Source organism: Schistocerca cancellata, unplaced genomic scaffold, assembly GCF_023864275.1.
Source record: "Schistocerca cancellata isolate TAMUIC-IGC-003103 unplaced genomic scaffold, iqSchCanc2.1 HiC_scaffold_1127, whole genome shotgun sequence".
NCBI lineage: Eukaryota > Metazoa > Arthropoda > Insecta > Orthoptera > Acrididae > Schistocerca > Schistocerca cancellata.
In genome coordinates this window covers 1-22,559 of record NW_026047126.1, presented here as the reverse complement: position 1 = coordinate 22,559, position 22,559 = coordinate 1, and the positions used below count along the sequence as shown (strand labels likewise).

Genomic DNA, 22,559 nt, shown 5'->3' with positions numbered 1-22,559 from the left:
CGGAGGACGCATCTTGTCCCTGGTGTTCAGCGGAGGGCCTGTGCGGGGTGCGGCAGTGTCGTGCTGGAGGGCCCACTGGTAGCGATGTGGGCTTCCTCGCCTCGCCTCGCCTCGCCTCGCCTCACACCAGGTGTCTGCGTAATTTGCAGTGCATTCGCACCATTCCTATCCCTGTCCCTGTCCCCGTCCCGACTTGTCCCGACTTTGCTCGACTGCCGCTCGCTGCCGCTCGGGTCGTGGTCCATATGACAGCGCAAGCACGACAAACGTCTGCGGGACGAGACGAGACGAGACGAGACGAGACGACTAAGGAATAAATTCGTGGTTACAAATCAAATTTGGAACTCTAAACTCCTACACAACAATAGGCGGTGACGTATTTCAGAAGTCACCTGCCGATTCGTACTGTTTTGTCGTTTTCAAAGTCTTCTTGGCAAACTTGGTTAGCACATTCTCCCTCAAACTGAGTTAATTACTGCATTTTCGTACCATTACAGTAGTTTAAAAGGCTTAAGGAAGCATCTTTGTCACAACAGAAAGGTAGTTTGAAAATTGGGCTGGCGACATAACAAAAAAAAACAGGAAGGGAGCCAACAGCACCCGGGTTTCCCAGGCGGTCACCCATCCAAGTACTAGCCGGGCCCGATGACGCTTAACTTCGGTGATCGGACGAGAACCGGTGTATTCATCATGGTATGGCCGTTGGCGCTCATCTAAAGTAGGAGCACGGCAGAATTCGCTTTCGGCTTTTCTCCCAACACACAAAATGTTAGTTTTCGGCCGCATTTGACGAAAGCGCTTCCTTCCGCAACCGCCAGTTCCTCGAGGACGGCGCGGGGAGGCGCGCCCGGCGTCCCAGCAGAGTGACGGCCGAATTGGCGGGCGCACCGCCGCGTGTGTGAGACGCACTGCTGCTCGTTGCACCCCCTGTCATTCGCTGGGCGCGTGCAGCCTTCGACACTAGCGGAGGACGCATCTTGTCCCTGGTGTTCAGCGGAGGGCCTGTGCGGGGTGCGGCAGTGTCGTGCTGGAGGGCCCACTGGTAGCGATGTGGGCTTCCTCGCCTCGCCTCGCCTCGCCTCGCCTCACACCAGGTGTCTGCGTAATTTGCAGTGCATTCGCACCATTCCTATCCCTGTCCCTGTCCCCGTCCCGACTTGTCCCGACTTTGCTCGACTGCCGCTCGCTGCCGCTCGGGTCGTGGTCCATATGACAGCGCAAGCACGACAAACGTCTGCGGGACGAGACGAGACGAGACGAGACGAGACGACTAAGGAATAAATTCGTGGTTACAAATCAAATTTGGAACTCTAAACTCCTACACAACAATAGGCGGTGACGTATTTCAGAAGTCACCTGCCGATTCGTACTGTTTTGTCGTTTTCAAAGTCTTCTTGGCAAACTTGGTTAGCACATTCTCCCTCAAACTGAGTTAATTACTGCATTTTCGTACCATTACAGTAGTTTAAAAGGCTTAAGGAAGCATCTTTGTCACAACAGAAAGGTAGTTTGAAAATTGGGCTGGCGACATAACAAAAAAAAACAGGAAGGGAGCCAACAGCACCCGGGTTTCCCAGGCGGTCACCCATCCAAGTACTAGCCGGGCCCGATGACGCTTAACTTCGGTGATCGGACGAGAACCGGTGTATTCATCATGGTATGGCCGTTGGCGCTCATCTAAAGTAGGAGCACGGCAGAATTCGCTTTCGGCTTTTCTCCCAACACACAAAATGTTAGTTTTCGGCCGCATTTGACGAAAGCGCTTCCTTCCGCAACCGCCAGTTCCTCGAGGACGGCGCGGGGAGGCGCGCCCGGCGTCCCAGCAGAGTGACGGCCGAATTGGCGGGCGCACCGCCGCGTGTGTGAGACGCACTGCTGCTCGTTGCACCCCCTGTCATTCGCTGGGCGCGTGCAGCCTTCGACACTAGCGGAGGACGCATCTTGTCCCTGGTGTTCAGCGGAGGGCCTGTGCGGGGTGCGGCAGTGTCGTGCTGGAGGGCCCACTGGTAGCGATGTGGGCTTCCTCGCCTCGCCTCGCCTCGCCTCGCCTCACACCAGGTGTCTGCGTAATTTGCAGTGCATTCGCACCATTCCTATCCCTGTCCCTGTCCCCGTCCCGACTTGTCCCGACTTTGCTCGACTGCCGCTCGCTGCCGCTCGGGTCGTGGTCCATATGACAGCGCAAGCACGACAAACGTCTGCGGGACGAGACGAGACGAGACGAGACGAGACGACTAAGGAATAAATTCGTGGTTACAAATCAAATTTGGAACTCTAAACTCCTACACAACAATAGGCGGTGACGTATTTCAGAAGTCACCTGCCGATTCGTACTGTTTTGTCGTTTTCAAAGTCTTCTTGGCAAACTTGGTTAGCACATTCTCCCTCAAACTGAGTTAATTACTGCATTTTCGTACCATTACAGTAGTTTAAAAGGCTTAAGGAAGCATCTTTGTCACAACAGAAAGGTAGTTTGAAAATTGGGCTGGCGACATAACAAAAAAAAACAGGAAGGGAGCCAACAGCACCCGGGTTTCCCAGGCGGTCACCCATCCAAGTACTAGCCGGGCCCGATGACGCTTAACTTCGGTGATCGGACGAGAACCGGTGTATTCATCATGGTATGGCCGTTGGCGCTCATCTAATGTAGGAGCACGGCAGAATTCGCGTTCGGCTTTTCTCCCAACACACAAAATGTTAGTTTTCGGCCGCATTTGACGAAAGCGCTTCCTTCCGCAACCGCCAGTTCCTCGAGGACGGCGCGGGGAGGCGCGCCCGGCGTCCCAGCAGAGTGACGGCCGAATTGGCGGGCGCACCGCCGCGTGTGTGAGACGCACTGCTGCTCGTTGCACCCCCTGTCATTCGCTGGGCGCGTGCAGCCTTCGACACTAGCGGAGGACGCATCTTGTCCCTGGTGTTCAGCGGAGGGCCTGTGCGGGGTGCGGCAGTGTCGTGCTGGAGGGCCCACTGGTAGCGATGTGGGCTTCCTCGCCTCGCCTCGCCTCGCCTCGCCTCACACCAGGTGTCTGCGTAATTTGCAGTGCATTCGCACCATTCCTATCCCTGTCCCTGTCCCCGTCCCGACTTGTCCCGACTTTGCTCGACTGCCGCTCGCTGCCGCTCGGGTCGTGGTCCATATGACAGCGCAAGCACGACAAACGTCTGCGGGACGAGACGAGACGAGACGAGACGAGACGACTAAGGAATAAATTCGTGGTTACAAATCAAATTTGGAACTCTAAACTCCTACACAACAATAGGCGGTGACGTATTTCAGAAGTCACCTGCCGATTCGTACTGTTTTGTCGTTTTCAAAGTCTTCTTGGCAAACTTGGTTAGCACATTCTCCCTCAAACTGAGTTAATTACTGCATTTTCGTACCATTACAGTAGTTTAAAAGGCTTAAGGAAGCATCTTTGTCACAACAGAAAGGTAGTTTGAAAATTGGGCTGGCGACATAACAAAAAAAAACAGGAAGGGAGCCAACAGCACCCGGGTTTCCCAGGCGGTCACCCATCCAAGTACTAGCCGGGCCCGATGACGCTTAACTTCGGTGATCGGACGAGAACCGGTGTATTCATCATGGTATGGCCGTTGGCGCTCATCTAAAGTAGGAGCACGGCAGAATTCGCTTTCGGCTTTTCTCCCAACACAAAAAATGTTAGTTTTCGGCCGCATTTGACGAAAGCGCTTCCTTCCGCAACCGCCAGTTCCTCGAGGACGGCGCGGGGAGGCGCGCCCGGCGTCCCAGCAGAGTGACGGCCGAATTGGCGGGCGCACCGCCGCGTGTGTGAGACGCACTGCTGCTCGTTGCACCCCCTGTCATTCGCTGGGCGCGTGCAGCCTTCGACACTAGCGGAGGACGCATCTTGTCCCTGGTGTTCAGCGGAGGGCCTGTGCGGGGTGCGGCAGTGTCGTGCTGGAGGGCCCACTGGTAGCGATGTGGGCTTCCTCGCCTCGCCTCGCCTCGCCTCGCCTCACACCAGGTGTCTGCGTAATTTGCAGTGCATTCGCACCATTCCTATCCCTGTCCCTGTCCCCGTCCCGACTTGTCCCGACTTTGCTCGACTGCCGCTCGCTGCCGCTCGGGTCGTGGTCCATATGACAGCGCAAGCACGACAAACGTCTGCGGGACGAGACGAGACGAGACGAGACGAGACGACTAAGGAATAAATTCGTGGTTACAAATCAAATTTGGAACTCTAAACTCCTACACAACAATAGGCGGTGACGTATTTCAGAAGTCACCTGCCGATTCGTACTGTTTTGTCGTTTTCAAAGTCTTCTTGGCAAACTTGGTTAGCACATTCTCCCTCAAACTGAGTTAATTACTGCATTTTCGTACCATTACAGTAGTTTAAAAGGCTTAAGGAAGCATCTTTGTCACAACAGAAAGGTAGTTTGAAAATTGGGCTGGCGACATAACAAAAAAAAACAGGAAGGGAGCCAACAGCACCCGGGTTTCCCAGGCGGTCACCCATCCAAGTACTAGCCGGGCCCGATGACGCTTAACTTCGGTGATCGGACGAGAACCGGTGTATTCATCATGGTATGGCCGTTGGCGCTCATCTAAAGTAGGAGCACGGCAGAATTCGCTTTCGGCTTTTCTCCCAACACACAAAATGTTAGTTTTCGGCCGCATTTGACGAAAGCGCTTCCTTCCGCAACCGCCAGTTCCTCGAGGACGGCGCGGGGAGGCGCGCCCGGCGTCCCAGCAGAGTGACGGCCGAATTGGCGGGCGCACCGCCGCGTGTGTGAGACGCACTGCTGCTCGTTGCACCCCCTGTCATTCGCTGGGCGCGTGCAGCCTTCGACACTAGCGGAGGACGCATCTTGTCCCTGGTGTTCAGCGGAGGGCCTGTGCGGGGTGCGGCAGTGTCGTGCTGGAGGGCCCACTGGTAGCGATGTGGGCTTCCTCGCCTCGCCTCGCCTCGCCTCGCCTCACACCAGGTGTCTGCGTAATTTGCAGTGCATTCGCACCATTCCTATCCCTGTCCCTGTCCCCGTCCCGACTTGTCCCGACTTTGCTCGACTGCCGCTCGCTGCCGCTCGGGTCGTGGTCCATATGACAGCGCAAGCACGACAAACGTCTGCGGGACGAGACGAGACGAGACGAGACGAGACGACTAAGGAATAAATTCGTGGTTACAAATCAAATTTGGAACTCTAAACTCCTACACAACAATAGGCGGTGACGTATTTCAGAAGTCACCTGCCGATTCGTACTGTTTTGTCGTTTTCAAAGTCTTCTTGGCAAACTTGGTTAGCACATTCTCCCTCAAACTGAGTTAATTACTGCATTTTCGTACCATTACAGTAGTTTAAAAGGCTTAAGGAAGCATCTTTGTCACAACAGAAAGGTAGTTTGAAAATTGGGCTGGCGACATAACAAAAAAAAAAAAAACAGGAAGGGAGCCAACAGCACCCGGGTTTCCCAGGCGGTCACCCATCCAAGTACTAGCCGGGCCCGATGATGCTTAACTTCGGTGATCGGACGAGAACCGGTGTATTCATCATGGTATGGCCGTTGGCGCTCATCTAATGTAGGAGCACGGCAGAATTCGCGTTCGGCTTTTCTCCCAACACACAAAATGTTAGTTTTCGGCCGCATTTGACGAAAGCGCTTCCTTCCGCAACCGCCAGTTCCTCGAGGACGGCGCGGGGAGGCGCGCCCGGCGTCCCAGCAGAGTGACGGCCGAATTGGCGGGCGCACCGCCGCGTGTGTGAGACGCACTGCTGCTCGTTGCACCCCCTGTCATTCGCTGGGCGCGTGCAGCCTTCGACACTAGCGGAGGACGCATCTTGTCCCTGGTGTTCAGCGGAGGGCCTGTGCGGGGTGCGGCAGTGTCGTGCTGGAGGGCCCACTGGTAGCGATGTGGGCTTCCTCGCCTCGCCTCGCCTCGCCTCGCCTCACACCAGGTGTCTGCGTAATTTGCAGTGCATTCGCACCATTCCTATCCCTGTCCCTGTCCCCGTCCCGACTTGTCCCGACTTTGCTCGACTGCCGCTCGCTGCCGCTCGGGTCGTGGTCCATATGACAGCGCAAGCACGACAAACGTCTGCGGGACGAGACGAGACGAGACGAGACGAGACGACTAAGGAATAAATTCGTGGTTACAAATCAAATTTGGAACTCTAAACTCCTACACAACAATAGGCGGTGACGTATTTCAGAAGTCACCTGCCGATTCGTACTGTTTTGTCGTTTTCAAAGTCTTCTTGGCAAACTTGGTTAGCACATTCTCCCTCAAACTGAGTTAATTACTGCATTTTCGTACCATTACAGTAGTTTAAAAGGCTTAAGGAAGCATCTTTGTCACAACAGAAAGGTAGTTTGAAAATTGGGCTGGCGACATAACAAAAAAAAACAGGAAGGGAGCCAACAGCACCCGGGTTTCCCAGGCGGTCACCCATCCAAGTACTAGCCGGGCCCGATGACGCTTAACTTCGGTGATCGGACGAGAACCGGTGTATTCATCATGGTATGGCCGTTGGCGCTCATCTAAAGTAGGAGCACGGCAGAATTCGCTTTCGGCTTTTCTCCCAACACACAAAATGTTAGTTTTCGGCCGCATTTGACGAAAGCGCTTCCTTCCGCAACCGCCAGTTCCTCGAGGACGGCGCGGGGAGGCGCGCCCGGCGTCCCAGCAGAGTGACGGCCGAATTGGCGGGCGCACCGCCGCGTGTGTGAGACGCACTGCTGCTCGTTGCACCCCCTGTCATTCGCTGGGCGCGTGCAGCCTTCGACACTAGCGGAGGACGCATCTTGTCCCTGGTGTTCAGCGGAGGGCCTGTGCGGGGTGCGGCAGTGTCGTGCTGGAGGGCCCACTGGTAGCGATGTGGGCTTCCTCGCCTCGCCTCGCCTCGCCTCGCCTCACACCAGGTGTCTGCGTAATTTGCAGTGCATTCGCACCATTCCTATCCCTGTCCCTGTCCCCGTCCCGACTTGTCCCGACTTTGCTCGACTGCCGCTCGCTGCCGCTCGGGTCGTGGTCCATATGACAGCGCAAGCACGACAAACGTCTGCGGGACGAGACGAGACGAGACGAGACGAGACGACTAAGGAATAAATTCGTGGTTACAAATCAAATTTGGAACTCTAAACTCCTACACAACAATAGGCGGTGACGTATTTCAGAAGTCACCTGCCGATTCGTACTGTTTTGTCGTTTTCAAAGTCTTCTTGGCAAACTTGGTTAGCACATTCTCCCTCAAACTGAGTTAATTACTGCATTTTCGTACCATTACAGTAGTTTAAAAGGCTTAAGGAAGCATCTTTGTCACAACAGAAAGGTAGTTTGAAAATTGGGCTGGCGACATAACAAAAAAAAAAAAAACAGGAAGGGAGCCAACAGCACCCGGGTTTCCCAGGCGGTCACCCATCCAAGTACTAGCCGGGCCCGATGATGCTTAACTTCGGTGATCGGACGAGAACCGGTGTATTCATCATGGTATGGCCGTTGGCGCTCATCTAATGTAGGAGCACGGCAGAATTCGCGTTCGGCTTTTCTCCCAACACACAAAATGTTAGTTTTCGGCCGCATTTGACGAAAGCGCTTCCTTCCGCAACCGCCAGTTCCTCGAGGACGGCGCGGGGAGGCGCGCCCGGCGTCCCAGCAGAGTGACGGCCGAATTGGCGGGCGCACCGCCGCGTGTGTGAGACGCACTGCTGCTCGTTGCACCCCCTGTCATTCGCTGGGCGCGTGCAGCCTTCGACACTAGCGGAGGACGCATCTTGTCCCTGGTGTTCAGCGGAGGGCCTGTGCGGGGTGCGGCAGTGTCGTGCTGGAGGGCCCACTGGTAGCGATGTGGGCTTCCTCGCCTCGCCTCGCCTCGCCTCGCCTCACACCAGGTGTCTGCGTAATTTGCAGTGCATTCGCACCATTCCTATCCCTGTCCCTGTCCCCGTCCCGACTTGTCCCGACTTTGCTCGACTGCCGCTCGCTGCCGCTCGGGTCGTGGTCCATATGACAGCGCAAGCACGACAAACGTCTGCGGGACGAGACGAGACGAGACGAGACGAGACGACTAAGGAATAAATTCGTGGTTACAAATCAAATTTGGAACTCTAAACTCCTACACAACAATAGGCGGTGACGTATTTCAGAAGTCACCTGCCGATTCGTACTGTTTTGTCGTTTTCAAAGTCTTCTTGGCAAACTTGGTTAGCACATTCTCCCTCAAACTGAGTTAATTACTGCATTTTCGTACCATTACAGTAGTTTAAAAGGCTTAAGGAAGCATCTTTGTCACAACAGAAAGGTAGTTTGAAAATTGGGCTGGCGACATAACAAAAAAAAAACAGGAAGGGAGCCAACAGCACCCGGGTTTCCCAGGCGGTCACCCATCCAAGTACTAGCCGGGCCCGATGACGCTTAACTTCGGTGATCGGACGAGAACCGGTGTATTCATCATGGTATGGCCGTTGGCGCTCATCTAAAGTAGGAGCACGGTAGAATTCGCTTTCGGCTTTTCTCCCAACACAAAAAATGTTAGTTTTCGGCCGCATTTGACGAAAGCGCTTCCTTCCGCAACCGCCAGTTCCTCGAGGACGGCGCGGGGAGGCGCGCCCGGCGTCCCAGCAGAGTGACGGCCGAATTGGCGGGCGCACCGCCGCGTGTGTGAGACGCACTGCTGCTCGTTGCACCCCCTGTCATTCGCTGGGCGCGTGCAGCCTTCGACACTAGCGGAGGACGCATCTTGTCCCTGGTGTTCAGCGGAGGGCCTGTGCGGGGTGCGGCAGTGTCGTGCTGGAGGGCCCACTGGTAGCGATGTGGGCTTCCTCGCCTCGCCTCGCCTCGCCTCGCCTCACACCAGGTGTCTGCGTAATTTGCAGTGCATTCGCACCATTCCTATCCCTGTCCCTGTCCCCGTCCCGACTTGTCCCGACTTTGCTCGACTGCCGCTCGCTGCCGCTCGGGTCGTGGTCCATATGACAGCGCAAGCACGACAAACGTCTGCGGGACGAGACGAGACGAGACGAGACGAGACGACTAAGGAATAAATTCGTGGTTACAAATCAAATTTGGAACTCTAAACTCCTACACAACAATAGGCGGTGACGTATTTCAGAAGTCACCTGCCGATTCGTACTGTTTTGTCGTTTTCAAAGTCTTCTTGGCAAACTTGGTTAGCACATTCTCCCTCAAACTGAGTTAATTACTGCATTTTCGTACCATTACAGTAGTTTAAAAGGCTTAAGGAAGCATCTTTGTCACAACAGAAAGGTAGTTTGAAAATTGGGCTGGCGACATAACAAAAAAAAACAGGAAGGGAGCCAACAGCACCCGGGTTTCCCAGGCGGTCACCCATCCAAGTACTAGCCGGGCCCGATGACGCTTAACTTCGGTGATCGGACGAGAACCGGTGTATTCATCATGGTATGGCCGTTGGCGCTCATCTAAAGTAGGAGCACGGCAGAATTCGCTTTCGGCTTTTCTCCCAACACACAAAATGTTAGTTTTCGGCCGCATTTGACGAAAGCGCTTCCTTCCGCAACCGCCAGTTCCTCGAGGACGGCGCGGGGAGGCGCGCCCGGCGTCCCAGCAGAGTGACGGCCGAATTGGCGGGCGCACCGCCGCGTGTGTGAGACGCACTGCTGCTCGTTGCACCCCCTGTCATTCGCTGGGCGCGTGCAGCCTTCGACACTAGCGGAGGACGCATCTTGTCCCTGGTGTTCAGCGGAGGGCCTGTGCGGGGTGCGGCAGTGTCGTGCTGGAGGGCCCACTGGTAGCGATGTGGGCTTCCTCGCCTCGCCTCGCCTCGCCTCGCCTCACACCAGGTGTCTGCGTAATTTGCAGTGCATTCGCACCATTCCTATCCCTGTCCCTGTCCCCGTCCCGACTTGTCCCGACTTTGCTCGACTGCCGCTCGCTGCCGCTCGGGTCGTGGTCCATATGACAGCGCAAGCACGACAAACGTCTGCGGGACGAGACGAGACGAGACGAGACGAGACGACTAAGGAATAAATTCGTGGTTACAAATCAAATTTGGAACTCTAAACTCCTACACAACAATAGGCGGTGACGTATTTCAGAAGTCACCTGCCGATTCGTACTGTTTTGTCGTTTTCAAAGTCTTCTTGGCAAACTTGGTTAGCACATTCTCCCTCAAACTGAGTTAATTACTGCATTTTCGTACCATTACAGTAGTTTAAAAGGCTTAAGGAAGCATCTTTGTCACAACAGAAAGGTAGTTTGAAAATTGGGCTGGCGACATAACAAAAAAAAAAAAAAACAGGAAGGGAGCCAACAGCACCCGGGTTTCCCAGGCGGTCACCCATCCAAGTACTAGCCGGGCCCGATGATGCTTAACTTCGGTGATCGGACGAGAACCGGTGTATTCATCATGGTATGGCCGTTGGCGCTCATCTAATGTAGGAGCACGGCAGAATTCGCGTTCGGCTTTTCTCCCAACACACAAAATGTTAGTTTTCGGCCGCATTTGACGAAAGCGCTTCCTTCCGCAACCGCCAGTTCCTCGAGGACGGCGCGGGGAGGCGCGCCCGGCGTCCCAGCAGAGTGACGGCCGAATTGGCGGGCGCACCGCCGCGTGTGTGAGACGCACTGCTGCTCGTTGCACCCCCTGTCATTCGCTGGGCGCGTGCAGCCTTCGACACTAGCGGAGGACGCATCTTGTCCCTGGTGTTCAGCGGAGGGCCTGTGCGGGGTGCGGCAGTGTCGTGCTGGAGGGCCCACTGGTAGCGATGTGGGCTTCCTCGCCTCGCCTCGCCTCGCCTCGCCTCACACCAGGTGTCTGCGTAATTTGCAGTGCATTCGCACCATTCCTATCCCTGTCCCTGTCCCCGTCCCGACTTGTCCCGACTTTGCTCGACTGCCGCTCGCTGCCGCTCGGGTCGTGGTCCATATGACAGCGCAAGCACGACAAACGTCTGCGGGACGAGACGAGACGAGACGAGACGAGACGACTAAGGAATAAATTCGTGGTTACAAATCAAATTTGGAACTCTAAACTCCTACACAACAATAGGCGGTGACGTATTTCAGAAGTCACCTGCCGATTCGTACTGTTTTGTCGTTTTCAAAGTCTTCTTGGCAAACTTGGTTAGCACATTCTCCCTCAAACTGAGTTAATTACTGCATTTTCGTACCATTACAGTAGTTTAAAAGGCTTAAGGAAGCATCTTTGTCACAACAGAAAGGTAGTTTGAAAATTGGGCTGGCGACATAACAAAAAAAAAACAGGAAGGGAGCCAACAGCACCCGGGTTTCCCAGGCGGTCACCCATCCAAGTACTAGCCGGGCCCGATGACGCTTAACTTCGGTGATCGGACGAGAACCGGTGTATTCATCATGGTATGGCCGTTGGCGCTCATCTAAAGTAGGAGCACGGCAGAATTCGCTTTCGGCTTTTCTCCCAACACAAAAAATGTTAGTTTTCGGCCGCATTTGACGAAAGCGCTTCCTTCCGCAACCGCCAGTTCCTCGAGGACGGCGCGGGGAGGCGCGCCCGGCGTCCCAGCAGAGTGACGGCCGAATTGGCGGGCGCACCGCCGCGTGTGTGAGACGCACTGCTGCTCGTTGCACCCCCTGTCATTCGCTGGGCGCGTGCAGCCTTCGACACTAGCGGAGGACGCATCTTGTCCCTGGTGTTCAGCGGAGGGCCTGTGCGGGGTGCGGCAGTGTCGTGCTGGAGGGCCCACTGGTAGCGATGTGGGCTTCCTCGCCTCGCCTCGCCTCGCCTCGCCTCACACCAGGTGTCTGCGTAATTTGCAGTGCATTCGCACCATTCCTATCCCTGTCCCTGTCCCCGTCCCGACTTGTCCCGACTTTGCTCGACTGCCGCTCGCTGCCGCTCGGGTCGTGGTCCATATGACAGCGCAAGCACGACAAACGTCTGCGGGACGAGACGAGACGAGACGAGACGAGACGACTAAGGAATAAATTCGTGGTTACAAATCAAATTTGGAACTCTAAACTCCTACACAACAATAGGCGGTGACGTATTTCAGAAGTCACCTGCCGATTCGTACTGTTTTGTCGTTTTCAAAGTCTTCTTGGCAAACTTGGTTAGCACATTCTCCCTCAAACTGAGTTAATTACTGCATTTTCGTACCATTACAGTAGTTTAAAAGGCTTAAGGAAGCATCTTTGTCACAACAGAAAGGTAGTTTGAAAATTGGGCTGGCGACATAACAAAAAAAAACAGGAAGGGAGCCAACAGCACCCGGGTTTCCCAGGCGGTCACCCATCCAAGTACTAGCCGGGCCCGATGACGCTTAACTTCGGTGATCGGACGAGAACCGGTGTATTCATCATGGTATGGCCGTTGGCGCTCATCTAAAGTAGGAGCACGGCAGAATTCGCTTTCGGCTTTTCTCCCAACACACAAAATGTTAGTTTTCGGCCGCATTTGACGAAAGCGCTTCCTTCCGCAACCGCCAGTTCCTCGAGGACGGCGCGGGGAGGCGCGCCCGGCGTCCCAGCAGAGTGACGGCCGAATTGGCGGGCGCACCGCCGCGTGTGTGAGACGCACTGCTGCTCGTTGCACCCCCTGTCATTCGCTGGGCGCGTGCAGCCTTCGACACTAGCGGAGGACGCATCTTGTCCCTGGTGTTCAGCGGAGGGCCTGTGCGGGGTGCGGCAGTGTCGTGCTGGAGGGCCCACTGGTAGCGATGTGGGCTTCCTCGCCTCGCCTCGCCTCGCCTCGCCTCACACCAGGTGTCTGCGAAATTTGCAGTGCATTCGCACCATTCCTATCCCTGTCCCTGTCCCCGTCCCGACTTGTCCCGACTTTGCTCGACTGCCGCTCGCTGCCGCTCGGGTCGTGGTCCATATGACAGCGCAAGCACGACAAACGTCTGCGGGAGGAGACGAGACGAGACGAGACGAGACGACTAAGGAATAAATTCGTGGTTACAAATCAAATTTGGAACTCTAAACTCCTACACAACAATAGGCGGTGACGTATTTCAGAAGTCACCTGCCGATTCGTACTGTTTTGTCGTTTTCAAAGTCTTCTTGGCAAACTTGGTTAGCACATTCTCCCTCAAACTGAGTTAATTACTGCATTTTCGTACCATTACAGTAGTTTAAAAGGCTTAAGGAAGCATCTTTGTCACAACAGAAAGGTAGTTTGAAAATTGGGCTGGCGACATAACAAAAAAAAACAGGAAGGGAGCCAACAGCACCCGGGTTTCCCAGGCGGTCACCCATCCAAGTACTAGCCGGGCCCGATGATGCTTAACTTCGGTGATCGGACGAGAACCGGTGTATTCATCATGGTATGGCCGTTGGCGCTCATCTAATGTAGGAGCACGACAGAATTCGCGTTCGGCTTTTCTCCCAACACACAAAATGTTAGTTTTCGGCCGCATTTGACGAAAGCGCTTCCTTCCGCAACCGCCAGTTCCTCGAGGACGGCGCAGGGGGGGCGCGCCCGGCGTCCCAGCAGAGTGACGGCCGAATTGGCGGGCGCACCGCCGCGTGTGTGAGACGCACTGCTGCTCGTTGCACCCCCTGTCATTCGCTGGGCGCGTGCAGCCTTCGACACTAGCGGAGGACGCATCTTGTCCCTGGTGTTCAGCGGAGGGCCTGTGCGGGGTGCGGCAGTGTCGTGCTGGAGGGCCCACTGGTAGCGATGTGGGCTTCCTCGCCTCGCCTCGCCTCGCCTCGCCTCACACCAGGTGTCTGCGTAATTTGCAGTGCATTCGCACCATTCCTATCCCTGTCCCTGTCCCCGTCCCGACTTGTCCCGACTTTGCTCGACTGCCGCTCGCTGCCGCTCGGGTCGTGGTCCATATGACAGCGCAAGCACGACAAACGTCTGCGGGACGAGACGAGACGAGACGAGACGAGACGACTAAGGAATAAATTCGTGGTTACAAATCAAATTTGGAACTCTAAACTCCTACACAACAATAGGCGGTGACGTATTTCAGAAGTCACCTGCCGATTCGTACTGTTTTGTCGTTTTCAAAGTCTTCTTGGCAAACTTGGTTAGCACATTCTCCCTCAAACTGAGTTAATTACTGCATTTTCGTACCATTACAGTAGTTTAAAAGGCTTAAGGAAGCATCTTTGTCACAACAGAAAGGTAGTTTGAAAATTGGGCTGGCGACATAACAAAAAAAAACAGGAAGGGAGCCAACAGCACCCGGGTTTCCCAGGCGGTCACCCATCCAAGTACTAGCCGGGCCCGATGACGCTTAACTTCGGTGATCGGACGAGAACCGGTGTATTCATCATGGTATGGCCGTTGGCGCTCATCTAAAGTAGGAGCACGGCAGAATTCGCTTTCGGCTTTTCTCCCAACACACAAAATGTTAGTTTTCGGCCGCATTTGACGAAAGCGCTTCCTTCCGCAACCGCCAGTTCCTCGAGGACGGCGCGGGGAGGCGCGCCCGGCGTCCCAGCAGAGTGACGGCCGAATTGGCGGGCGCACCGCCGCGTGTGTGAGACGCACTGCTGCTCGTTGCACCCCCTGTCATTCGCTGGGCGCGTGCAGCCTTCGACACTAGCGGAGGACGCATCTTGTCCCTGGTGTTCAGCGGAGGGCCTGTGCGGGGTGCGGCAGTGTCGTGCTGGAGGGCCCACTGGTAGCGATGTGGGCTTCCTCGCCTCGCCTCGCCTCGCCTCGCCTCACACCAGGTGTCTGCGAAATTTGCAGTGCATTCGCACCATTCCTATCCCTGTCCCTGTCCCCGTCCCGACTTGTCCCGACTTTGCTCGACTGCCGCTCGCTGCCGCTCGGGTCGTGGTCCATATGACAGCGCAAGCACGACAAACGTCTGCGGGACGAGACGAGACGAGACGAGACGAGACGACTAAGGAATAAATTCGTGGTTACAAATCAAATTTGGAACTCTAAACTCCTACACAACAATAGGCGGTGACGTATTTCAGAAGTCACCTGCCGATTCGTACTGTTTTGTCGTTTTCAAAGTCTTCTTGGCAAACTTGGTTAGCACATTCTCCCTCAAACTGAGTTAATTACTGCATTTTCGTACCATTACAGTAGTTTAAAAGGCTTAAGGAAGCATCTTTGTCACAACAGAAAGGTAGTTTGAAAATTGGGCTGGCGACATAACAAAAAAAAACAGGAAGGGAGCCAACAGCACCCGGGTTTCCCAGGCGGTCACCCATCCAAGTACTAGCCGGGCCCGATGACGCTTAACTTCGGTGATCGGACGAGAACCGGTGTATTCATCATGGTATGGCCGTTGGCGCTCATCTAAAGTAGGAGCACGGCAGAATTCGCTTTCGGCTTTTCTCCCAACACACAAAATGTTAGTTTTCGGCCGCATTTGACGAAAGCGCTTCCTTCCGCAACCGCCAGTTCCTCGAGGACGGCGCGGGGAGGCGCGCCCGGCGTCCCAGCAGAGTGACGGCCGAATTGGCGGGCGCACCGCCGCGTGTGTGAGACGCACTGCTGCTCGTTGCACCCCCTGTCATTCGCTGGGCGCGTGCAGCCTTCGACACTAGCGGAGGACGCATCTTGTCCCTGGTGTTCAGCGGAGGGCCTGTGCGGGGTGCGGCAGTGTCGTGCTGGAGGGCCCACTGGTAGCGATGTGGGCTTCCTCGCCTCGCCTCGCCTCGCCTCGCCTCACACCAGGTGTCTGCGAAATTTGCAGTGCATTCGCACCATTCCTATCCCTGTCCCTGTCCCCGTCCCGACTTGTCCCGACTTTGCTCGACTGCCGCTCGCTGCCGCTCGGGTCGTGGTCCATATGACAGCGCAAGCACGACAAACGTCTGCGGGAGGAGACGAGACGAGACGAGACGAGACGACTAAGGAATAAATTCGTGGTTACAAATCAAATTTGGAACTCTAAACTCCTACACAACAATAGGCGGTGACGTATTTCAGAAGTCACCTGCCGATTCGTACTGTTTTGTCGTTTTCAAAGTCTTCTTGGCAAACTTGGTTAGCACATTCTCCCTCAAACTGAGTTAATTACTGCATTTTCGTACCATTACAGTAGTTTAAAAGGCTTAAGGAAGCATCTTTGTCACAACAGAAAGGTAGTTTGAAAATTGGGCTGGCGACATAACAAAAAAAAACAGGAAGGGAGCCAACAGCACCCGGGTTTCCCAGGCGGTCACCCATCCAAGTACTAGCCGGGCCCGATGATGCTTAACTTCGGTGATCGGACGAGAACCGGTGTATTCATCATGGTATGGCCGTTGGCGCTCATCTAATGTAGGAGCACGACAGAATTCGCGTTCGGCTTTTCTCCCAACACACAAAATGTTAGTTTTCGGCCGCATTTGACGAAAGCGCTTCCTTCCGCAACCGCCAGTTCCTCGAGGACGGCGCAGGGGGGGCGCGCCCGGCGTCCCAGCAGAGTGACGGCCGAATTGGCGGGCGCACCGCCGCGTGTGTGAGACGCACTGCTGCTCGTTGCACCCCCTGTCATTCGCTGGGCGCGTGCAGCCTTCGACACTAGCGGAGGACGCATCTTGTCCCTGGTGTTCAGCGGAGGGCCTGTGCGGGGTGCGGCAGTGTCGTGCTGGAGGGCCCACTGGTAGCGATGTGGGCTTCCTCGCCTCGCCTCGCCTCGCCTCGCCTCACACCAGGTGTCTGCGTAATTTGCAGTGCATTCGCACCATTCCTATCCCTGTCCCTGTCCCCGTCCCGACTTGTCCCGACTTTGCTCGACTGCCGCTCGCTGCCGCTCGGGTCGTGGTCCATATGACAGCGCAAGCACGACAAACGTCTGCGGGACGAGACGAGACGAGACGAGACGAGACGACTAAGGAATAAATTCGTGGTTACAAATCAAATTTGGAACTCTAAACTCCTACACAACAATAGGCGGTGACGTATTTCAGAAGTCACCTGCCGATTCGTACTGTTTTGTCGTTTTCAAAGTCTTCTTGGCAAACTTGGTTAGCACATTCTCCCTCAAACTGAGTTAATTACTGCATTTTCGTACCATTACAGTAGTTTAAAAGGCTTAAGGAAGCATCTTTGTCACAACAGAAAGGTAGTTTGAAAATTGGGCTGGCGACATAACAAAAAAAAACAGGAAGGGAGCCAACAGCACCCGGGTTTCCCAGGCGGTCACCCATCCAAGTACTAGCCGGGCCCGATGACGCTTAACTTCGGTGATCGGACGAGAACCGGTGTATTCATCATGGTATGGCCGTTGGCGCTCATCTAAAGTAGGAGCACGGCAGAATTCGCTTTCGGCTTTTCTCCCAACACACAAAATGTTAGTTTTCGGCCGCATTTGACGAAAGCGCTTCCTTCCGCAACCGCCAGTTCCTCGAGGACGGCGCGGGGAGGCGCGCCCGGCGTCCCAGCAGAGTGACGGCCGAATTGGCGGGCGCACCGCCGCGTGTGTGAGACGCACTGCTGCTCGTTGCACCCCCTGTCATTCGCTGGGCGCGTGCAGCCTTCGACACTAGCGGAGGACGCATCTTGTCCCTGGTGTTCAGCGGAGGGCCTGTGCGGGGTGCGGCAGTGTCGTGCTGGAGGGCCCACTGGTAGCGATGTGGGCTTCCTCGCCTCGCCTCGCCTCGCCTCGCCTCACACCAGGTGTCTGCGAAATTTGCAGTGCATTCGCACCATTCCTATCCCTGTCCCTGTCCCCGTCCCGACTTGTCCCGACTTTGCTCGACTGCCGCTCGCTGCCGCTCGGGTCGTGGTCCATATGACAGCGCAAGCACGACAAACGTCTGCGGGACGAGACGAGACGAGACGAGACGAGACGACTAAGGAATAAATTCGTGGTTACAAATCAAATTTGGAACTCTAAACTCCTACACAACAATAGGCGGTGACGTATTTCAGAAGTCACCTGCCGATTCGTACTGTTTTGTCGTTTTCAAAGTCTTCTTGGCAAACTTGGTTAGCACATTCTCCCTCAAACTGAGTTAATTACTGCATTTTCGTACCATTACAGTAGTTTAAAAGGCTTAAGGAAGCATCTTTGTCACAACAGAAAGGTAGTTTGAAAATTGGGCTGGCGACATAACAAAAAAAAACAGGAAGGGAGCCAACAGCACCCGGGTTTCCCAGGCGGTCACCCATCCAAGTACTAGCCGGGCCCGATGACGCTTAACTTCGGTGATCGGACGAGAACCGGTGTATTCATCATGGTATGGCCGTTGGCGCTCATCTAAAGTAGGAGCACGGCAGAATTCGCTTTCGGCTTTTCTCCCAACACACAAAATGTTAGTTTTCGGCCGCATTTGACGAAAGCGCTTCCTTCCGCAACCGCCAGTTCCTCGAGGACGGCGCGGGGGAGGCGCGCCCGGCGTCCCAGCAGAGTGACGGCCGAATTGGCGGGCGCACCGCCGCGTGTGTGAGACGCACTGCTGCTCGTTGCACCCCCTGTCATTCGCTGGGCGCGTGCAGCCTTCGACACTAGCGGAGGACGCATCTTGTCCCTGGTGTTCAGCGGAGGGCCTGTGCGGGGTGCGGCAGTGTCGTGCTGGAGGGCCCACTGGTAGCGATGTGGGCTTCCTCGCCTCGCCTCGCCTCGCCTCGCCTCACACCAGGTGTCTGCGAAATTTGCAGTGCATTCGCACCATTCCTATCCCTGTCCCTGTCCCCCGTCCCGACTTGTCCCGACTTTGCTCGACTGCCGCTCGCTGCCGCTCGGGTCGTGGTCCATATGACAGCGCAAGCACGACAAACGTCTGCGGGAGGAGACGAGACGAGACGAGACGAGACGACTAAGGAATAAATTCGTGGTTACAAATCAAATTTGGAACTCTAAACTCCTACACAACAATAGGCGGTGACGTATTTCAGAAGTCACCTGCCGATTCGTACTGTTTTGTCGTTTTCAAAGTCTTCTTGGCAAACTTGGTTAGCACATTCTCCCTCAAACTGAGTTAATTACTGCATTTTCGTACCATTACAGTAGTTTAAAAGGCTTAAGGAAGCATCTTTGTCACAACAGAAAGGTAGTTTGAAAATTGGGCTGGCGACATAACAAAAAAAAACAGGAAGGGAGCCAACAGCACCCGGGTTTCCCAGGCGGTCACCCATCCAAGTACTAGCCGGGCCCGATGATGCTTAACTTCGGTGATCGGACGAGAACCGGTGTATTCATCATGGTATGGCCGTTGGCGCTCATCTAATGTAGGAGCACGACAGAATTCGCGTTCGGCTTTTCTCCCAACACACAAAATGTTAGTTTTCGGCCGCATTTGACGAAAGCGCTTTCTTCCGCAACCGCCAGTTCCTCGAGGACGGCGCGGGGAGGCGCGCCCGGCGTCCCAGCAGAGTGACGGCCGAATTGGCGGGCGCACCGCCGCGTGTGTGAGACGCACTGCTGCTCGTTGCACCCCCTGTCATTCGCTGGGCGCGTGCAGCCTTCGACACTAGCGGAGGACGCATCTTGTCCCTGGTGTTCAGCGGAGGGCCTGTGCGGGGTGCGGCAGTGTCGTGCTGGAGGGCCCACTGGTAGCGATGTGGGCTTCCTCGCCTCGCCTCGCCTCGCCTCGCCTCACACCAGGTGTCTGCGTAATTTGCAGTGCATTCGCACCATTCCTATCCCTGTCCCTGTCCCCGTCCCGACTTGTCCCGACTTTGCTCGACTGCCGCTCGCTGCCGCTCGGGTCGTGGTCCATATGACAGCGCAAGCACGACAAACGTCTGCGGGACGAGACGAGACGAGACGAGACGAGACGACTAAGGAATAAATTCGTGGTTACAAATCAAATTTGGAACTCTAAACTCCTACACAACAATAGGCGGTGACGTATTTCAGAAGTCACCTGCCGATTCGTACTGTTTTGTCGTTTTCAAAGTCTTCTTGGCAAACTTGGTTAGCACATTCTCCCTCAAACTGAGTTAATTACTGCATTTCGTACCATTACAGTAGTTTAAAAGGCTTAAGGAAGCATCTTTGTCACAACAGAAAGGTAGTTTGAAAATTGGGCTGGCGACATAACAAAAAAAAACAGGAAGGGAGCCAACAGCACCCGGGTTTCCCAGGCGGTCACCCATCCAAGTACTAGCCGGGCCCGATGACGCTTAACTTCGGTGATCGGACGAGAACCGGTGTATTCATCATGGTATGGCCGTTGGCGCTCATCTAAAGTAGGAGCACGGCAGAATTCGCTTTCGGCTTTTCTCCCAACACACAAAATGTTAGTTTTCGGCCGCATTTGACGAAAGCGCTTCCTTCCGCAACCGCCAGTTCCTCGAGGACGGCGCGGGGAGGCGCGCCCGGCGTCCCAGCAGAGTGACGGCCGAATTGGCGGGCGCACCGCCGCGTGTGTGAGACGCACTGCTGCTCGTTGCACCCCCTGTCATTCGCTGGGCGCGTGCAGCCTTCGACACTAGCGGAGGACGCATCTTGTCCCTGGTGTTCAGCGGAGGGCCTGTGCGGGGTGCGGCAGTGTCGTGCTGGAGGGCCCACTGGTAGCGATGTGGGCTTCCTCGCCTCGCCTCGCCTCGCCTCGCCTCACACCAGGTGTCTGCGAAATTTGCAGTGCATTCGCACCATTCCTATCCCTGTCCCTGTCCCCGTCCCGACTTGTCCCGACTTTGCTCGACTGCCGCTCGCTGCCGCTCGGGTCGTGGTCCATATGACAGCGCAAGCACGACAAACGTCTGCGGGAGGAGACGAGACGAGACGAGACGAGACGACTAAGGAATAAATTCGTGGTTACAAATCAAATTTGGAACTCTAAACTCCTACACAACAATAGGCGGTGACGTATTTCAGAAGTCACCTGCCGATTCGTACTGTTTTGTCGTTTTCAAAGTCTTCTTGGCAAACTTGGTTAGCACATTCTCCCTCAAACTGAGTTAATTACTGCATTTTCGTACCATTACAGTAGTTTAAAAGGCTTAAGGAAGCATCTTTGTCACAACAGAAAGGTAGTTTGAAAATTGGGCTGGCGACATAACAAAAAAAAAAAAAACAGGAAGGGAGCCAACAGCACCCGGGTTTCCCAGGCGGTCACCCATCCAAGTACTAGCCGGGCCCGATGATGCTTAACTTCGGTGATCGGACGAGAACCGGTGTATTCATCATGGTATGGCCGTTGGCGCTCATCTAATGTAGGAGCACGACAGAATTCGCGTTCGGCTTTTCTCCCAACACACAAAATGTTAGTTTTCGGCCGCATTTGACGAAAGCGCTTCCTTCCGCAACCGCCAGTTCCTCGAGGACGGCGCGGGGAGGCGCGCCCGGCGTCCCAGCAGAGTGACGGCCGAATTGGCGGGCGCACCGCCGCGTGTGTGAGACGCACTGCTGCTCGTTGCACCCCCTGTCATTCGCTGGGCGCGTGCAGCCTTCGACACTAGCGGAGGACGCATCTTGTCCCTGGTGTTCAGCGGAGGGCCTGTGCGGGGTGCGGCAGTGTCGTGCTGGAGGGCCCACTGGTAGCGATGTGGGCTTCCTCGCCTCGCCTCGCCTCGCCTCGCCTCACACCAGGTGTCTGCGTAATTTGCAGTGCATTCGCACCATTCCTATCCCTGTCCCTGTCCCCGTCCCGACTTGTCCCGACTTTGCTCGACTGCCGCTCGCTGCCGCTCGGGTCGTGGTCCATATGACAGCGCAAGCACGACAAACGTCTGCGGGACGAGACGAGACGAGACGAGACGAGACGACTAAGGAATAAATTCGTGGTTACAAATCAAATTTGGAACTCTAAACTCCTACACAACAATAGGCGGTGACGTATTTCAGAAGTCACCTGCCGATTCGTACTGTTTTGTCGTTTTCAAAGTCTTCTTGGCAAACTTGGTTAGCACATTCTCCCTCAAACTGAGTTAATTACTGCATTTTCGTACCATTACAGTAGTTTAAAAGGCTTAAGGAAGCATCTTTGTCACAACAGAAAGGTAGTTTGAAAATTGGGCTGGCGACATAACAAAAAAAAACAGGAAGGGAGCCAACAGCACCCGGGTTTCCCAGGCGGTCACCCATCCAAGTACTAGCCGGGCCCGATGACGCTTAACTTCGGTGATCGGACGAGAACCGGTGTATTCATCATGGTATGGCCGTTGGCGCTCATCTAAAGTAGGAGCACGGCAGAATTCGCTTTCGGCTTTTCTCCCAACACACAAAATGTTAGTTTTCGGCCGCATTTGACGAAAGCGCTTCCTTCCGCAACCGCCAGTTCCGAGGACGGCGCGGGGAGGCGCGCCCGGCGTCCCAGCAGAGTGACGGCCGAATTGGCGGGCGCACCGCCGCGTGTGTGAGACGCACTGCTGCTCGTTGCACCCCCTGTCATTCGCTGGGCGCGTGCAGCCTTCGACACTAGCGGAGGACGCATCTTGTCCCTGGTGTTCAGCGGAGGGCCTGTGCGGGGTGCGGCAGTGTCGTGCTGGAGGGCCCACTGGTAGCGATGTGGGCTTCCTCGCCTCGCCTCGCCTCGCCTCGCCTCACACCAGGTGTCTGCGAAATTTGCAGTGCATTCGCACCATTCCTATCCCTGTCCCTGTCCCCGTCCCGACTTGTCCCGACTTTGCTCGACTGCCGCTCGCTGCCGCTCGGGTCGTGGTCCATATGACAGCGCAAGCACGACAAACGTCTGCGGGAGGAGACGAGACGAGACGAGACGAGACGACTAAGGAATAAATTCGTGGTTACAAATCAAATTTGGAACTCTAAACTCCTACACAAC

At 55.3% G+C, this 22,559-nt stretch overlaps 23 non-coding genes across 23 annotated transcripts; all 23 read right to left on the bottom strand.

Annotated features, from left to right (window-relative positions):
* Nucleotides 1-588: 588 nt before the first annotated feature.
* On the bottom strand, nt 589-707 carry LOC126159276 (5S ribosomal RNA). The gene has a single exon (XR_007534188.1). It is a non-coding gene; the product is annotated as a 5S ribosomal RNA (ribosomal RNA).
* Nucleotides 708-1,552: 845 nt separating this feature from the next.
* Nucleotides 1,553-1,671, bottom strand: LOC126159274 (5S ribosomal RNA). The gene has a single exon (XR_007534186.1). It is a non-coding gene; the product is annotated as a 5S ribosomal RNA (ribosomal RNA).
* Nucleotides 1,672-2,516: 845 nt separating this feature from the next.
* LOC126159273 (5S ribosomal RNA) lies at nt 2,517-2,635 on the bottom strand. The gene has a single exon (XR_007534185.1). It is a non-coding gene; the product is annotated as a 5S ribosomal RNA (ribosomal RNA).
* An 845-nt stretch (nt 2,636-3,480) lies between these two features.
* LOC126159272 (5S ribosomal RNA) lies at nt 3,481-3,599 on the bottom strand. Its single transcript, XR_007534184.1, has one exon. It is a non-coding gene; the product is annotated as a 5S ribosomal RNA (ribosomal RNA).
* An 845-nt stretch (nt 3,600-4,444) lies between these two features.
* LOC126159269 (5S ribosomal RNA) lies at nt 4,445-4,563 on the bottom strand. The gene has a single exon (XR_007534183.1). It is a non-coding gene; the product is annotated as a 5S ribosomal RNA (ribosomal RNA).
* Nucleotides 4,564-5,413: 850 nt separating this feature from the next.
* LOC126159252 (5S ribosomal RNA) lies at nt 5,414-5,532 on the bottom strand. Its single transcript, XR_007534167.1, has one exon. It is a non-coding gene; the product is annotated as a 5S ribosomal RNA (ribosomal RNA).
* An 845-nt stretch (nt 5,533-6,377) lies between these two features.
* LOC126159268 (5S ribosomal RNA) lies at nt 6,378-6,496 on the bottom strand. Its single transcript, XR_007534182.1, has one exon. It is a non-coding gene; the product is annotated as a 5S ribosomal RNA (ribosomal RNA).
* Nucleotides 6,497-7,346: 850 nt separating this feature from the next.
* On the bottom strand, nt 7,347-7,465 carry LOC126159251 (5S ribosomal RNA). The gene has a single exon (XR_007534166.1). It is a non-coding gene; the product is annotated as a 5S ribosomal RNA (ribosomal RNA).
* An 846-nt stretch (nt 7,466-8,311) lies between these two features.
* On the bottom strand, nt 8,312-8,430 carry LOC126159267 (5S ribosomal RNA). Its single transcript, XR_007534181.1, has one exon. It is a non-coding gene; the product is annotated as a 5S ribosomal RNA (ribosomal RNA).
* Nucleotides 8,431-9,275: 845 nt separating this feature from the next.
* LOC126159266 (5S ribosomal RNA) lies at nt 9,276-9,394 on the bottom strand. Its single transcript, XR_007534180.1, has one exon. It is a non-coding gene; the product is annotated as a 5S ribosomal RNA (ribosomal RNA).
* Nucleotides 9,395-10,245: 851 nt separating this feature from the next.
* On the bottom strand, nt 10,246-10,364 carry LOC126159281 (5S ribosomal RNA). The gene has a single exon (XR_007534193.1). It is a non-coding gene; the product is annotated as a 5S ribosomal RNA (ribosomal RNA).
* Nucleotides 10,365-11,210: 846 nt separating this feature from the next.
* Nucleotides 11,211-11,329, bottom strand: LOC126159265 (5S ribosomal RNA). The gene has a single exon (XR_007534179.1). It is a non-coding gene; the product is annotated as a 5S ribosomal RNA (ribosomal RNA).
* Nucleotides 11,330-12,174: 845 nt separating this feature from the next.
* LOC126159264 (5S ribosomal RNA) lies at nt 12,175-12,293 on the bottom strand. Its single transcript, XR_007534178.1, has one exon. It is a non-coding gene; the product is annotated as a 5S ribosomal RNA (ribosomal RNA).
* An 845-nt stretch (nt 12,294-13,138) lies between these two features.
* On the bottom strand, nt 13,139-13,257 carry LOC126159280 (5S ribosomal RNA). The gene has a single exon (XR_007534192.1). It is a non-coding gene; the product is annotated as a 5S ribosomal RNA (ribosomal RNA).
* Nucleotides 13,258-14,103: 846 nt separating this feature from the next.
* LOC126159263 (5S ribosomal RNA) lies at nt 14,104-14,222 on the bottom strand. The gene has a single exon (XR_007534177.1). It is a non-coding gene; the product is annotated as a 5S ribosomal RNA (ribosomal RNA).
* An 845-nt stretch (nt 14,223-15,067) lies between these two features.
* On the bottom strand, nt 15,068-15,186 carry LOC126159261 (5S ribosomal RNA). The gene has a single exon (XR_007534175.1). It is a non-coding gene; the product is annotated as a 5S ribosomal RNA (ribosomal RNA).
* Nucleotides 15,187-16,031: 845 nt separating this feature from the next.
* LOC126159275 (5S ribosomal RNA) lies at nt 16,032-16,150 on the bottom strand. The gene has a single exon (XR_007534187.1). It is a non-coding gene; the product is annotated as a 5S ribosomal RNA (ribosomal RNA).
* An 846-nt stretch (nt 16,151-16,996) lies between these two features.
* LOC126159260 (5S ribosomal RNA) lies at nt 16,997-17,115 on the bottom strand. Its single transcript, XR_007534174.1, has one exon. It is a non-coding gene; the product is annotated as a 5S ribosomal RNA (ribosomal RNA).
* Nucleotides 17,116-17,960: 845 nt separating this feature from the next.
* LOC126159259 (5S ribosomal RNA) lies at nt 17,961-18,079 on the bottom strand. Its single transcript, XR_007534173.1, has one exon. It is a non-coding gene; the product is annotated as a 5S ribosomal RNA (ribosomal RNA).
* Nucleotides 18,080-18,926: 847 nt separating this feature from the next.
* On the bottom strand, nt 18,927-19,045 carry LOC126159262 (5S ribosomal RNA). Its single transcript, XR_007534176.1, has one exon. It is a non-coding gene; the product is annotated as a 5S ribosomal RNA (ribosomal RNA).
* An 844-nt stretch (nt 19,046-19,889) lies between these two features.
* LOC126159258 (5S ribosomal RNA) lies at nt 19,890-20,008 on the bottom strand. Its single transcript, XR_007534172.1, has one exon. It is a non-coding gene; the product is annotated as a 5S ribosomal RNA (ribosomal RNA).
* Nucleotides 20,009-20,858: 850 nt separating this feature from the next.
* Nucleotides 20,859-20,977, bottom strand: LOC126159250 (5S ribosomal RNA). The gene has a single exon (XR_007534165.1). It is a non-coding gene; the product is annotated as a 5S ribosomal RNA (ribosomal RNA).
* Nucleotides 20,978-21,822: 845 nt separating this feature from the next.
* LOC126159257 (5S ribosomal RNA) lies at nt 21,823-21,941 on the bottom strand. Its single transcript, XR_007534171.1, has one exon. It is a non-coding gene; the product is annotated as a 5S ribosomal RNA (ribosomal RNA).
* Nucleotides 21,942-22,559: the final 618 nt, after the last annotated feature.